The sequence below is a fragment of the Panulirus ornatus genome, chromosome 70, assembly GCF_036320965.1.
Source record: "Panulirus ornatus isolate Po-2019 chromosome 70, ASM3632096v1, whole genome shotgun sequence".
NCBI classification, from domain to species: Eukaryota; Metazoa; Arthropoda; class Malacostraca; order Decapoda; family Palinuridae; genus Panulirus; species Panulirus ornatus.
Genome location: NC_092293.1, coordinates 11259290 through 11275315, shown reverse-complemented (window position 1 = coordinate 11275315; position 16026 = coordinate 11259290).

Below are 16026 nucleotides of genomic sequence, written 5' to 3'. Positions count from 1 at the left end.
CCCATCAAGAAGTCTTTTAAAAATAATGGGTTGGAGTTACAAAACCTTATTGCAATTAGCCCCGACAATGCTTCTGTGATGACAGGTGTTAACAGTGGAGTGTATGATACACTCAAGTTAGAAGTTCCTCATGTGATCTTGATCAAGTGTGTGTGTGTCATTCTCTACTGCTAGTTGTCTCGTGCTGCAGCAGAGTATCTCCCTAGGAACCTGGATTTTATCATCAGAGAAACCTATAATTGGTTCTCCCACTCTGCCAGTGATGGTCAGCCTCCAATGAAATCTATACAGCTAAGCCAGACTCGATGGCTGTCAACTGAATCAGCAGTTGTCATAATACTGCAGCAGTGGGTTGAACTTATGACTCACAATGAAATAGCAAGAAATGATGAAAGGTGTTACACATATCAGAATCTCTATCAGATGTTTTGTGACAAGAAAAACTATGCCTTCCTGATATTCCTGAAGTATATTCTCGTAGAAGTCCAGTGCGTAAATGAGAAATCGAAACCTGAGGCACTGGATCCAAGCAAACTGCTAAGTGACCTTATTCAACTTATTGGTTCCATAAGTTCTAAGGTTCTCATCCCAGGCAGAAATTAAATGAAGGAGATTCAATAGAGAACTACTTAGACCCACGTGCGTCCTTGAGGAACGAGTTTGAAAAGGAGATGGCACAATGTAAGCTTCCTGATGAAAAGGATATCCGAGGAAGATACATACAGATTGTAGTGGAGTTGGTGAAACAGCTTCGTCAACGTTTGCCAGATAATGTCCAAGTGTTACAGTCAGTGTCATCACTGAGTACAAGTGAATGTCTGCAACCCATAAAGCCTGGAATACTGGAATTAGCAAAGATCTTACTGATAACGAAGAAATTCTTACACACATTGAGTTCCAGTTGAGGAAGCTTCATCATGTATTGTGGAAGGAGAACACTGTGACCCTGGCACTCTGGACTGAAACAGCCTCGTACAAGGATGCAACTGGAGGAAAGCTTTAGTTATATGAACATCGTGAAGTGAAAGCTTCGAAATTGATTATCAAAAGCTTAAATGCAATACTAACTATCAAGTATGGACTAAGATGAAATGGAAACTGTTGTTATGATTATGAACTGCCTGAGGAAGTACTGAAAAACACTGGATTATTGAAAAGATACGAGTTATCACAACCACAACCTGGACCCTCACATAGACCACCACAACCCCAGGTCACCAAGGACGAAGAGACTGCGAATTGGTAATTAGCAGATCTGGAATAATGGTGAGTATTTTAGTGTTAAAGCAGTCAGTTGTACCTGTCATTAATCATTTGGCACGTCAAAGAGCAGAAATAATTCGAAGAGCATTTTTTCGCTGTCATTTTAGCAAGTTTAACGCTTTTCTAGCGCTTTTCGGGAGAGAATCTAGCGCCATATAAAATTTGGGTCATCAACTTTGGTGGTCAAAAGGTTTCAGTAGGTCGTTGGTGGTCAGTCAGGAGGGGTGTTGGCGTTGTTCTGGTTATCCGATGTGTTTTATCTTGATCACGGAGTGGGGGGACAGAGAGAAATGATAACCTAACTTGATGAATATGAGAAGTTTCCTGGGCTCTGGCATCCCCAAAATGGATCGTACCACAATAAAACCGTCAAGTATGGTCGCTGGGTTAGCACTGCACGGGGTATCTGGCAATTATTTCACATGATCGTAAGAAAAATGAAAGAATTAATAAACATCACTTTTCTTTTGTCTTATTTTTCTTGATATTTGAAATATTTCATTCATTGATTTCAATCAGATTCGGTAAAAGTTGTGATGATTCAACATTGTGTTTGTAAAACGTCCACTGTGGATCTTCCTCCGTTCCTGAAATACTAAGATAACGACCTCGTGGACGCCGACCACAACACATCAACACCCCAGTCACAACCCCACGTGGTCACGCTGGCCTCAACCAGTCACAACCCCACGTGGTGACACTGGCCTCAACCAGTCACAACCCCACGTGGTGATACTGGCCTCAACCAGTCACAAGCCCCACGTGGTCACGCTGGCCTCAACCAGTCACAACCCCACGTGGTAATGCTGTCCTCAACCAGTCACAGCCCCACGTGGTCACGCTAGCCTCAACCAGTCATAACTCCACGTGGTCACCCTGGCTTCAACTAGTCGAAACCCCACATGGTCATGCTGTCCTCAACCAGTCACAAGCCCCAGTGGTCACGCTGGCCTGAATCAGTCACAACCCCACGTGGTCACGCTACCCTCAACCAGTCACAGCCCCAAGTGGTTACGCTGGCTTCAACCAGTCACAAGCCCCACGTGGTCACGCTGCCCTCAACCAGTCCCAGCCCCACGTGGTAATGCTGTCCTCAACCAGTCACAACCCCACGTGGTCACGCTAGCCTCAATCAGTCACAACCCCACGTGGTCACGCTGGCCTCAATCAGTCGCAAGCCCCACTTGGTCACGTTAGCCTCTACCGGTCACAGCCCCAAGTGGTCACGCTGGCTTCAACCAGTCACAAGCCCCACGTGGTCACGCTGCCCTCAACCAGTCACAAGCCCCACGTGGTCATGCTGCCCACAACCAGTCACAAGCCCCACGTGGTCACGCTGGCCTCAATCAATCGCAAGCCCCCCGTGGTCACGCTAGCCTCAACCAGTCACAACCCCGCGTGGTCACGCTGGCTTCAACCAGTCACAACCCCATGTGGTCTCGCTGGCCTCAACCAGTCACAACCCCATGTGGTCACCCTGGCTTCAACTAGTCAAAACCCCACGTGGTCACCCTGGCCTCAACCAGTCACAACCCCACGTGGTCACGCTGCCCTCAACCAGTCACAACCCCACGTGGTCATGCTGTCCTCAACCAGTCACAAGCCCCACGTGGTCACGCTGGCCTCAATCAGTCGCAAGCCCCACGTGGTCACGATAGCCTCAACCAGTCACAACCCCACGTGGTCACGCTGGCTTCAACCAGTCACAACCCCACGTGGTCTCGCTGGCCTTAACCAGTCACAACCCTACGGGGTCACGCTAGCCTCAGCCAGTCACAACCCCATGTGGTCACGCTGGCTTCAACCAGTCACAACCCCATGTGGTCACGCTGGCTTCAACCAGTCACAACCCCACGTGGTCACGCTGGCCTCAACGAGGTACAACCCAACGTGTCACGCTGCCCTCAACCAGTCACAAGCCCCACGTAGTCATGCTGCCCACAACCAGTCACAACCCCACGTGGTCACGCTGGCCTCAACCAGTCACAAGCCCCACGTGGTCACGCTGGCCTCAACCAGTCACAACCCCACGTGGTCACGCTAGCCTCAACCAGTCACAACCCCACGTGGTCACGCTGGCCTCAACCAGTCACAAGCCCCACGTGGTCACGCTGGCCTCAACCAGTCACAACCCCACGTGGTCTCGCTGGCCTTAACCAGTCACAACCCTACGTGGTCACGCTGGCCTCAACCAGTCACAACCCCACGTGGTCACACTGGCCTCAACCAGTCACAAGCCCCACGTCGTCACGCTGGCCTCAACCAGTCACGACCCAACTTGGTCACGCTGACCTCAACTAGTCACAAGCCCACGTGGTCACGCTGACCTCAACTAGTCACAAGCCCACGTGGTCACGCTGGCCTCAACCAGTTACAAACCCCACGTGGTCACACTGGCCACAACCGTTCTATATCAACTGTCACATGCCACCAATTATTGTATCAGATGGGCAATGCCTGGAAGACGACAGCGATGTGCTTTCAGAGTATATTTTCACAGAAACTACATAGTAAAAATAATTTTGTAGTTATAGCTTTAGAATGATTCAAAAAAGACAAAGTTACATGAAGCATAAAAACGGCCTTAGAAAAGGAGAGTTGCAAGTGTAGCAGCAGCAGGTGTTGGTCAAGATGTTATAACCGGCAGGTCATGATGCGGCCCATCATCTACAAGTGGTACACACACCATCCCTAGACCACACTTACACTACACTTGACCCAGCCTTGTGGCACCCGCGCCAGCCAGGTACTCACTGGCAGTCAACATTATATCCTGACAACAAACTTGGACCTACAACTAAACACAACTTATAAATAATAACCCAGCTGGCTAGATTGACAACCATCATGGCGGTCCGCCAGTCATCTGTATATCTCAATCTTTCCTTCATTTATTCTCCAACTTTTTCATGTCATATCCCAACTCCTCTGTTCATCAACATCTTTACGTCATCTCATAGAAAGGGATATTTACACAGTAAGAGTGTATGTGGCACTCAATCTCTCTTGGTATTTCTTCACACAAGTCTCTTTTCCAAGTTCACTTCCTCTCGCCACCTCTTCTCCCCGACATTGTTTCCTCATTCGAAAACCTCTTCAGATCTTCACTGTCGTCTCCACTGTCGCCTCCAGCAGCCCCTTTCAGCACATTTACATCCAAAAGTCTTTCTTTTACACGTCTTTCAATTAACATGTAATCCAGTCATGCCCGCTGGCCATCTCTCCTACTCACATACGTATATTTATGTATATCACATTTTACAAACCAGGTATTCCCAATCACCAGTCCTTTACACACACACAACACAAGTTGTTCACCATTTCCATGCACCTCAGTTATACCTTCCACTGCCACATTACTTACCTTCACATTTAAATCACCATCACTAATACCTGGTCTCTTACATCATAACTGCTGACACACTCACTCACTTGTTCCCAAAATACTTCCTCTGTTCTTGACTCTAACTCGTTACCTCGCTAAGTGCCATTTGACCTGACCTAATGGGGCAGGACAAGGGTCATTATCTTCACTACTCTCTGGACACCACTGGTTCTTGGCCTCAGCCACTACACTCTCCACTTCAATACTATCTCACTAAACTCTTAAAATCACTGATCTTTGACCCAACGCTTTCAGATAATGTCAAAATCCTAATTTATCGTCAAGATCTTCACTATAACGTTGGATGAACATACTGAATGTTGAAGACTCGAACCCATGACCTTGATCTTTGAGACTCAGGCTCGGTGATAATGCACACCATACCTGCCAGTGAATTCCAATACTTAGTCACCTAAATCTTTAGACCACACATGTACATACCGAACTCTAGATAAAAAAAATTGTCAACGGAAGATGTTTCATGTATCTGGTTTTAAAATTGATAAGATCAGGAAATAAGATTTAATCATTATCATTATCGGACGATTATAATGCTCAACAACACACGTTAGGTACACAATATATTTCCTACTAACCTACATGTGAAATGACAATCCATACCATATCTAACTTCCCACTTGATAAACAGCATACCGTATCCTTCAGTACCAGATATCATATTATACTTAATGATTATAGTAATCATAATGACCATAATAATGATATTAATGATAGTAACAATTATCATAATAGTGATAATGATAATTATAATGATAATAATGATACATGATAATAATGATGATAATGATAATGATAATAACAATAATAATAATATGGTTGCGAGTTGTGCGCAGGAGGGTGGATGTGCTGGAAATGAGTTGTTTGAGGACAATATGTGGTGTGAGGTGGTTAGATCGAGTAAGTAATGTGAGGGTAAGAGAGATGTGTGGTAATAAAAATAGTGTGGTTGAAAGAGCAGAAGAGAGTGTTTTGAAATGGTTTGGTCACATGGAAAGAATGAGTGAGGAAAGATTGACAAAGAGAACATATGTGTTAGAGGTGGAGGGAACAAGAAGTGGGAGACCAAATTGGAGGTGGAAAGATGGAGTGAAAAACATTTTGAGCGATCGGGGCCTTAACATGCAGAAGAGTAAAAGGCGTGCAAGGATTAGAGTAAATTGGAACGAAGTGGTATACCGGGGTCGACGTGCTGTCAATGGATTGAACCAGGGCATTTGAAGCGTCTGGGATTAACCATAGAAAGTTTTCTAGAGCCTGGATGTGGAAAGGGAGCAGTGGTTTCGGTGTATTATACATGACATGTAGAGTCTGAGTGTGAAGGAATGTATATATATATATATATATATATATATATATATATACAGTGAATGTAGGTTTGCGGCAGGGGTGTGTGATGTCTCCATGGTTGTTTAATTTGTTTATGGATGGGGTTGTTAGGGAGGTAAATGCAAGAGTTTTGGAAAGAGGGGCAAGTATGAAGTCTGTTGGGGATGAGAGAGCTTGGGAAGTGAGTCAGTTGTTGTTCGCTGATGATACAGCGCTGGTGGCTGATTCATGTGAGAAACTGCAGAAGCTGGTGACTGAGTTTGGTAAAGTGTGTGGAAGAAGAAAGTTAAGAGTAAATGTGAATAAGAGCAAGGTTATTAGGTACAGTAGGGTTGAGGGTCAAGTCAATTGGGAGGTGAGTTTGAATGGAGAAAAACTGGAGGAAGTGAAGTGTTTTAGATATCTGGGAGTGGATCTGTCAGCGGATGGAACCATGGAAGCGGAAGTGGATCATAGGGTGGGGGAGGGGGCGAAAATTCTGGGAGCCTTGAAAAATGTGTGGAAGTCGAGAACATTATCTCGGAAAGCAAAAATGGGTATGTTTGAAGGAATAGTGGTTCCAACAATGTTGTATGGTTGCGAGGCGTGGGCTATGGATAGAGTTGTGCGCAGGAGGATGGATGTGCTGGAAATGAGATGTTTGAGGACAATGTGTGGTGTGAGGTGGTTTGATCGAGTAAGTAACGTAAGGGTAAGAGAGATGTGTGGAAATAAAAAGAGCGTGGTTGAGAGAGCAGAAGAGGGTGTTTTGAAATGGTTTGGGCACATGGAGAGAATGAGTGAGGAAAGATTGACCAAGAGGATATATGTGTCGGAGGTGGAGGGAACGAGGAGAAGAGGGAGACCAAATTGGAGGTGGAAAGATGGAGTGAAAAAGATTTTGTGTGATCGGGGCCTGAACATGCAGGAAAGTGAAAGGAGGGCAAGGAATAGAGTGAATTGGAGCGATGTGGTATACAGGGGTTGACGTGCTGTCAGTGGATTGAATCAAGGCATGTGAAGCGTCTGGGGTAAACCATGGAAAGCTGTGTAGGTATGTATATTTGCGTGTGTGGACGTGTGTAGGTACATGTGTATGGGGGGGGGGGGGTTGGGCCATTTCTTTCGTCTGTTTCCTTGCGCTACCTCGCAAACGCGGGAGACAGCGACAAAGTATAAAAAAAAAAAAAAAAAATATATATATATATATATATATATATATATATATATATATATATATATATATATATATATATATATATATATATATATATATATATATATATATGCGTGTGTAGACGTGTATGTATATACATGTGTATGTGGGTGGGTCGGGCCATTCTTTCGTCTGTTTCCTTGCGCTACCTTGCTAACGCGGGAGACAGCGACGAAGTATGATAAATAATGAATAGATAAGTCATGATAATATATGATAATGATAAGATTGATGATAATAATGATAATAATGATTACAATAATAATAATAATAATAATGATGATAATAATAATGATAATAATAATGATGATAATAATAATAATAATAATAATAATAATGATAATAATGATGATATTGAAAATGATAGTAATAATAATCATAATGATAATAATAGCAATGACAAAACAGAAATAAAGATAGAAATAATAACAATAATGATAATAATGATAATGATAATAATAATGAATAATAATAATGAAAATGATAATAATAATAATAATAATAATAATAATAATAATAATATTAATAATAATAATAATAATAATAATAGTAACAATAATAATGATAACAATAATGATAGTAATAATAAATGATGCAATTATGATAACTAGAACTGTACTGTTATAATAATGAAATGATAAAATTGATGATGATAATAATAGTAATACGAATGATGTAATTATAATAAATAGTAGTGTACTTTAATAATGATGAAATAATGAAATTGATGATAATGATAATAGTAATAATAATGTAATTATAATAAATAGTACTGTACTATAATGATAATGAAATAATAAAATTGATGATAATAATAACAATGATAATAATGATGTAATTATAATAAATAGTACTGTACTAAAATAATAATGAAGTAATAAAATTGATGATAATGATAATAGCAATAACAATGACGTAATTATAATAAATAGTACTGTACTATAATAATAATGAAATAATAAGATTAATATTATCACCAATTTCATTATTTCATTATTATTATTATAGTGCAGTACTATTTATTATAATTACATCATTATCATTACTATCATTATTATCATCAATTTTATTATTTCATTATCATCATAGTACAGTACTATTTATCATAATTACATCATTATTATTACAATTATTATCATCAATTTTATTATCTCATTATTATCATTATAGTACAGTACTATTTATCATAATTACATTATTGTTATTAGTTTTAGTATTATTAGCGAAGATATGTGTCATCGTCGCTTAACGAAACAGTACAGTCTCGCGAAAACATTTTATCTTCAAAGGCGTCCATCATGTCCCTGCTACTGAGTGCAAAGCAACCTTGAAGCTGCAGGAACCCTTAGATAAGGGGTCCAAATGTCGTATGAAAACAGTAGTAGTAATACATATATTCCTTTTGGTGTGGAGGAATGGATAGACGTATTTACCACTACCACAAGTTCCAAATAAACATGTGCTTATCTTCTTATAAAGAGTTCAAAGTAACATCAAGACAAAGACGATATGAATCCATCAACGTTGTGATGCCAGACACAGAGAGAGTGGTCAGATCCTGATAAGGTTGGAGACCTGGTGAGTGCTGGCATATTGACCATGACGTAACTGGGAACTGTAGTGGACACTCAGGGTGGCGGAGGCTCCTCCCTGGCGTTTGATGTCCATTATACTCTAACTCAAGTATACCTAATAGTAGTTACATGTTTGATATTGAATTGATTATCATCTCACCTGAATGCCAAGTACACACGAGTTCCGTGAACCAACTTAAGAGCATGATATATATTGCATAAAACTATCAAAAGTCCAATCACTGAGCAAACAGGGAAGACATCAGAGTGATATATGAAATTATTAAAACAACATTTGCCGTCCTACACTTCCATACCCCACAACACTAGGGCTACACTGGCCGACCAGGGTCACCTCCCCCGTGTCAACACACACTGAAGGTACACTGGCCGTACACTGTCCACACAAGGACACCTGAACGCCGCCCAGTAGTCGATCAAGAGCAAGTTTAGGTGGATATATAAATTTACCCACTAAAGTAAAGAAATTTGCAAATAACGTGAAACGTGAGTCCACGTTTGTTTAATACGAATTGACCGATTTACCACATACAAGGAACTGACACACATTAACAGTGTCTCAACTGAGTGATGAGAAAATCAACGAATTATAACCTGAATCAGCAGCAGGAAAAAATCATCATCACATTCTCACTGATCCATCAGTGAGTTAATGAGTCACTAACAACCAGAACACGTCTTACTAATACTGGATATATCTCCACATATATCAAGTCCAGGTTCTAAGACATTATGGGGTGTTGTACCGCCAGATGAGATTAATCAGATATATGATTATGAGCAGAAAAAGATGTTATCTATGTGTGATATGCAAGAGGAGGAAAACTACTCCCACACATCACATTTTACACACATTTCCACAGGACAAAGAAAGGTAAGGGGTATTGTTGTGATGGAATTGGTAAGACATTCATAAATATAAACGTAGGATGGGATAAATCTAAGACAAGTAGATAACAAACAACCACATTTTTCTACAAACTCAACAAAGACAAAGGCGAATTTTTTAGATATCAAGAAGTACATACCATATTTCTCCAATACCTACAGTTTTGTAATTAAAGAAAAAAATATTCATGAGCTTACTTATTGACGAGTCACTTATGCTAGTTAACTTTGTTTTCAAGCTCATTATTGTTAGAGTATTTCCCATCATCTCTTATCTGCATAATCACTTCATCAGGATAATTAGGCTTACGTGGACCAATTACAGGTTATGTATGTAAATATGTTGCTTTAATGTTAAAGAATGAAATATGTCCTGGTTGATATGGCATGATTGTTGATGAAACCGTCTAGTTGATTTGGTCCCTAACATTGTGTTTAATGTTACCTACATATGTTATTGCTCATAGTTGTCTCAAGTCGTCCATACAATGCTTCATCCTTGGGAAAAACATAAAAAAAAAGTTTTATATTATTTTCTTTTTTCAAACTGAAAACTTACTGTAAAGTTTTCGTCAACAGACAGCCAGACAGCGCAAGGGTAATTAGTACCACCAGCTGTTGACAACGCGTACAATTAAAGCAGTCATTGCTCGCGCGAGATTACTCCTGCTTTCCTGTCCTTCTTATATAGTCTTTGTACCACTACACACACACACACACACACACACACACACACACACACACACACACACACACATATACACACACACCATCATTGATGTCATTATCTTTCCACTACAAGCTACATGACACTCTCCACAAGAGGTAATTCTGCCCAGTGTACACCCTCTATCGTATCCTGCCATCTTCACTATATTGATGTTTCATCTTCACTACACTAGTGCTTCAACTTCACTCTGTTAATCTATCGTCTAGGATATTAAATCAATGAGGAAACGCTAGTCGACTATATTTTTGTGTGGCTTCACTATATTTTTGCAAGTGCTGGTCTATGAAAGTTTACTTCGTCAAGTAAATCACTCATCTCACCAGATCGCAGAAATGACTCACGTCCGCGCTACACATCGGTACCCTGGCAAGGAATCCTTCCTTGAATTTTTCGAGGCTCACATCCAGCAAACCGGGGCTGTTAAAGATTGTATAAGCCGAACTGAGCTATATTTGCGATACTGTGAATTCTGCGAAGGGTTCGGGTACGAGAAAGCTGCCGTCCTGAACGTCGGCAGAACACTGGGACGGTGGGGCATCAAGGCAGATCGCAGACTTGGAGGACGCAACGGCCGCCACCAGGAGTACGCCTACACCAGAATTGCCTGGTTGTCCGGCAGTGAGGGCCTGGCCCAGGGAGGAAAGCGGTGCCTTCCAGAATGCCAAAGGCCTTCCAGGAAGAGATCACGTCTGGATATCGAACCCGTGCACGAGAGAGTAGTGGTGAAGATCCAGACTCGGCATCAAGATGATGATGACCTGTGCAAAGGCTGACCCAGCGAGGAAACTGGTGTAGTTGACACAGGAGCAGCCGCCATCCCCATCAATGTTTCTTTGGCTCCCACCAAACAACGGGGCAAAGTGATGCCTACCACTGAATTGGTGACCTTGATCCCCTACTTCTATGGGGATGAATCAGGCTTGGTGGATCCCGATGTACTCGTACTGGTCGTCGATGAAGACCCTGATGTGTCCGTCACTGCGACTGGAGGATCAGCAGCACCTGCAGCAGCAGCCGACCCTAAAGCTGAAGCGGCCGTGTTGAAGATTAAAGTCCACACCACCAACATTCATCCCTGAAATTCCTTGAACCTTAAGTTCCCGTCCCTGAGATTGGAGAAGCTGCTCCTCCTCCAGCAGTCGACCCTGTTATACCCGGTCCTCAGAAGACATTTCCTATGGCAAAAGTTCTCATTCAGTTGCAAATCATTGTCAAACTATTGTACGAATGAAGCGGTTATCATAAAGGATTAAATCCTTAGGAAACGTTCCTACCATTTATGAGTTCTATCTACTGGGATGAAAAAAAATATATACATTCATTCTGTTGGGTGCCATAAACATGGCACAAATGGACCCTAAGTCGAACTGCTGACCTCCTAGTGGTAGGGTCCGGGCAACTTTGAGGGAACATTAACCTTCAAAGGCTAACAGCAGTCGCACAAAAACAATAAAGATTAATCATTATTAGTCATTTACAATAATCATAGACGATGGTTATAGCCTCGCCTATCTATCATCTCATTCGCTGTGAACGAAATCATAGGCGACTCTGATTGCACCTACATCTATCAGTTTACCTATTTATTCAACCATCTAACTATCTGTCTATCGTCCTTGTTTGAAGATTTTCTGTATCATGTAAATCTCAGCCATTGAAATGTCCTGAGATCAATGTCGTAGTGAACAAATGAATTCTAGTTTGGACTGAAATAGCCCCGTTTTTGCATCTTCCTTCACCATTTGTCCACCATTTATTCCCGGTAAGGATTTACGAACTAACTTCAGAGTCGTATTACAAACATATGAAACAAGTCACCACCTCACTGTTTTGTTCATATTTTTTGCTATATTACATCTGTCAGTTTGTAATTGTAATCATCGGATGAATATCTTTATATATTTTGCTGCTGTTTCAGTTCCTTCATGACAATAATAAACCAGACCTTGTTTTCATCATGTAACATGCAGTTCAAGAAGAAAGGCTATAGATGAGAAAAATCTAGTTGCATAAGTTCAATTAATTATATTACACGCAGAATATTAGGCCTTCTTGACCAACACCATTTTAGACGTAATGGTTGCTCGATCATCGGCCGTTGACATAAAGAAAAAAAAACAAAATGATGTTTAGTAAAACTATATCAGTACAAATCCAATGTATCGTATGTACTGATATGAAAGATGATATATAGTCTGTATTGATATCAAAGACAATATAGGCAGCAAGTATGAATTTTTCCTTTATAAATGGAAGATCATGATTGCCACTGCGATCTCGACCTGCCGTTTTCTTAATGAAATGTACGTCTCCTGAGAACGAGGCGAGGCGACCGACGCTCACGTTTGGCTCGACCCAGTTTGAGCATGTATATATATATATATATATATATATATATATATATATATATATATATATATATATATATATATATATATATATATATATATATATAAGAGTGAGTGCTCAAATTACAGAGGTATAAGTTTGTTGAGTATTCCTGGTAAATCATATGGGAGGGTATTGATTGAGAGGGTGAAGGCATGTGCAGAGCATCAGATTGGGGAAGAGCAGTGTGGTTTCAGAAGTGGTAGAGGATGTGTGGATCAGGTGTTTGCTTTGAAGAATGTATGTGAGAAATACTTAGAAAAGCAAATGGATTTGTATGTAGCATGTATGGATCTGGAGAAGGCATATGATAGAGTTGATAGAGATGTTCTGTGGAAGGTATTAAGAATATATGGTGTAGGAGGAAAGTTGTTAGAAGCAGTGAAAAGTTTTTATCGAGGATGTAAGGCATGTGTACGTGTAGGAAGAGAGGAAAGTGATTGGTTCTCAGTGAATGTAGGTTTGCGGCAGGGGTGTGTGATGTCTCCATGGTTGTTTAATTTGTTTATGGATGGGGTTGTTAGGGAGGTAAATGCAAGAGTTTTGGAAAGAGGGGCAAGTATGAAGTCTGTTGGGGATGAGAGAGCTTGGGAAGTGAGTCAGTTGTTGTTCGCTGATGATACAGCGCTGGTGGTTGATTCATGTGAGAAACTGCAGAAGCTGGTGACTGAGTTTGGTAAAGTGTGTGGAAGAAGAAAGTTAAGAGTAAATGTGAATAAGAGCAAGGTTATTAGGTACAGTAGGGTTGAGGGTCAAGTCAATTGGGAGGTGAGTTTGAATGGAGAAAAACTGGAGGAAGTGAAGTGTTTTAGATATCTGGGAGTGGATCTGGCAGCGGATGGAAACATGGAAGCGGAAGTGGATCATAGGGTGGGGGAGGGGGCGAAAATTCTGGGGGCCTTGAAGAATGTGTGGAAGTCGAGAACATTATCTCGGAAAGCAAAAATGGGTATGTTTGAAGGAATAGTGGTTCCAACAATGTTGTATGGTTGCGAGGCGTAGGCTATGGATAGAGTTGTGCGCAGGAGGATGGATGTGCTGGAAATGAGATGTTTGAGGACAATGTGTGGTGTGAGGTGGTTTGATCGAGTGAGTAACGTAAGGGTAAGAGAGATGTGTGGAAATAAAAAGAGCGTGGTTGAGAGAGCAGAAGAGGGTGTTTTGAAGTGGTTTGGGCACATGGAGAGAATGAGTGAGGAAAGATTGACCAAGAGGATATATGTGTCGGAGGTGGAGGGAACGAGGAGAAGAGGGAGACCAAATTGGAGGTGGAAAGATGGAGTGAAAAAGATTTTGTGTGATCGGGGCCTGAACATGCAGGAGGGTGAAAGGAGGGCAAGGAATAGAGTGAATTGGAGCGATGTGGTATACCGGGGTTGACGTGCTGTCAGTGGATTGAATCAAGGCATGTGAAGCGTCTGGGGTAAACCATGGAAAGCTGTGTAGGTATGTATATTTGCGTGTGTGGACGTATGTATATACATGTGTATGGGGGGGGGGGGTTGGGCCATTTCTTTCGTCTGTTTCCTTGCGCTACCTCGCAAACGCGGGAGACAGCGACAAAGTATAATAAATAAATATAAATAAATATATATATATATATCCCTGGGGATAGGGGAGAAAGAATACTTCCCACGCACTCCTCACGTGTCGCAGAAGGCGACTAAAGGAGACGGGAGCGAGGGGCTGGAAACCCTCCCCTCCTTGTATCATAACTTTTTAAAATGGGAAACAGAAGAAGGAGTCACGCGGGAAGTGCTCATCCTCCTCGAAGGCTCAGACTGAGGTGTCTAAATGTGTGTGGATGTAACCAAGATGAGAAAAAAGGAGAGATAGGTAATATGTTTGAGGAAAGGAACCTGGATGTTTTGGCTCTGAGTAAAACGAAGCTCAAGGGTAAAGGGGAAAAGTGGTTTGGGAATGTCTTGGGAGTAAAGTCAGGGGGTAGTAAGAGGACAAGAGAAAGGTGAAGGAGTAGCACTACTCCTGAAACAGGAGTGGTGGGAGTATGTGATAGAGTGTAAGAAAGTAAACTCTAGATTGATAGGGGTAAAACTGAAAGTGGATGGAGAGAGATGGGTGATTATTGGTGCATATGCACCTGGGCAACACCACCACCACAACCACCAACACCACCACCATCACCAACATCACCACCACCACCATCACCAACACCACCACCACCACCATCACCAACATCACCACCACCACCATCACCAACATCACCACCACCACCATCACCAACATCACCACCACCACCATCACCAACACCACCACCACCACCATCACCAACACCACCACCACCACCATCACCAACATCACCACCACCACCATCACCAACACCACCACCACCACCATCACCACCACCATCACCACCACCATCACCATCACCAACACCCCCAACCACCACCATCACCAACACCACCACCATCACCAACACCACCACCACCACCATCACCACCACCACCACCACCACCATCACCACCACCATCACCACCACCACCACCATCACCAACACCACCACCACCACCACCATCACCAACACCACCACCATCACCATCACCAACACCACCACCACAACCACCACCACCACCATCACCAACACCACCACCATCACCATCACCAACACCACCACCACAACCACCACCACCACCACCATCACCAACACCACCACCATCACCATCACCACCATCACCAACACCCCCAACCACCACCACCATCACCACCACCACCACCATCACCACCATCACCAACATCACCACCATCACCAACATCACCACCACCACCATCACCACCACCATCACCACCACCACCACCACCACCACCACCACCACCACCACCACCATCACCACCACCATCACCACCACCACCATCACCACCACCACCACCACCACCACCATCACCAACACCCCCAAACACCACCACAAAAAAAGTCAAAACATTTATGAACTTCGCAACCAGGTGCGTGCAGAATTCTTTTTAACTGGCTCTTCCCTTTCTTCAAGAACCTCATTCGTTCCTTGTTACTTATATAAACATTCTGTTTAACATTATATCATAGGGAAACAGAAAGTAGAACCAAGAAAGGTATCCTAAATATATCTTTCTCTTACGCCTCTGAGACTATTTTCATCTTATTATCAAATCTCTTGCAGATATCGTGTCCACAGATACTTATCATAACAATCACAACAGATACTAATGGTACGTTGAACGTAGTGACCCCGTCCAATAT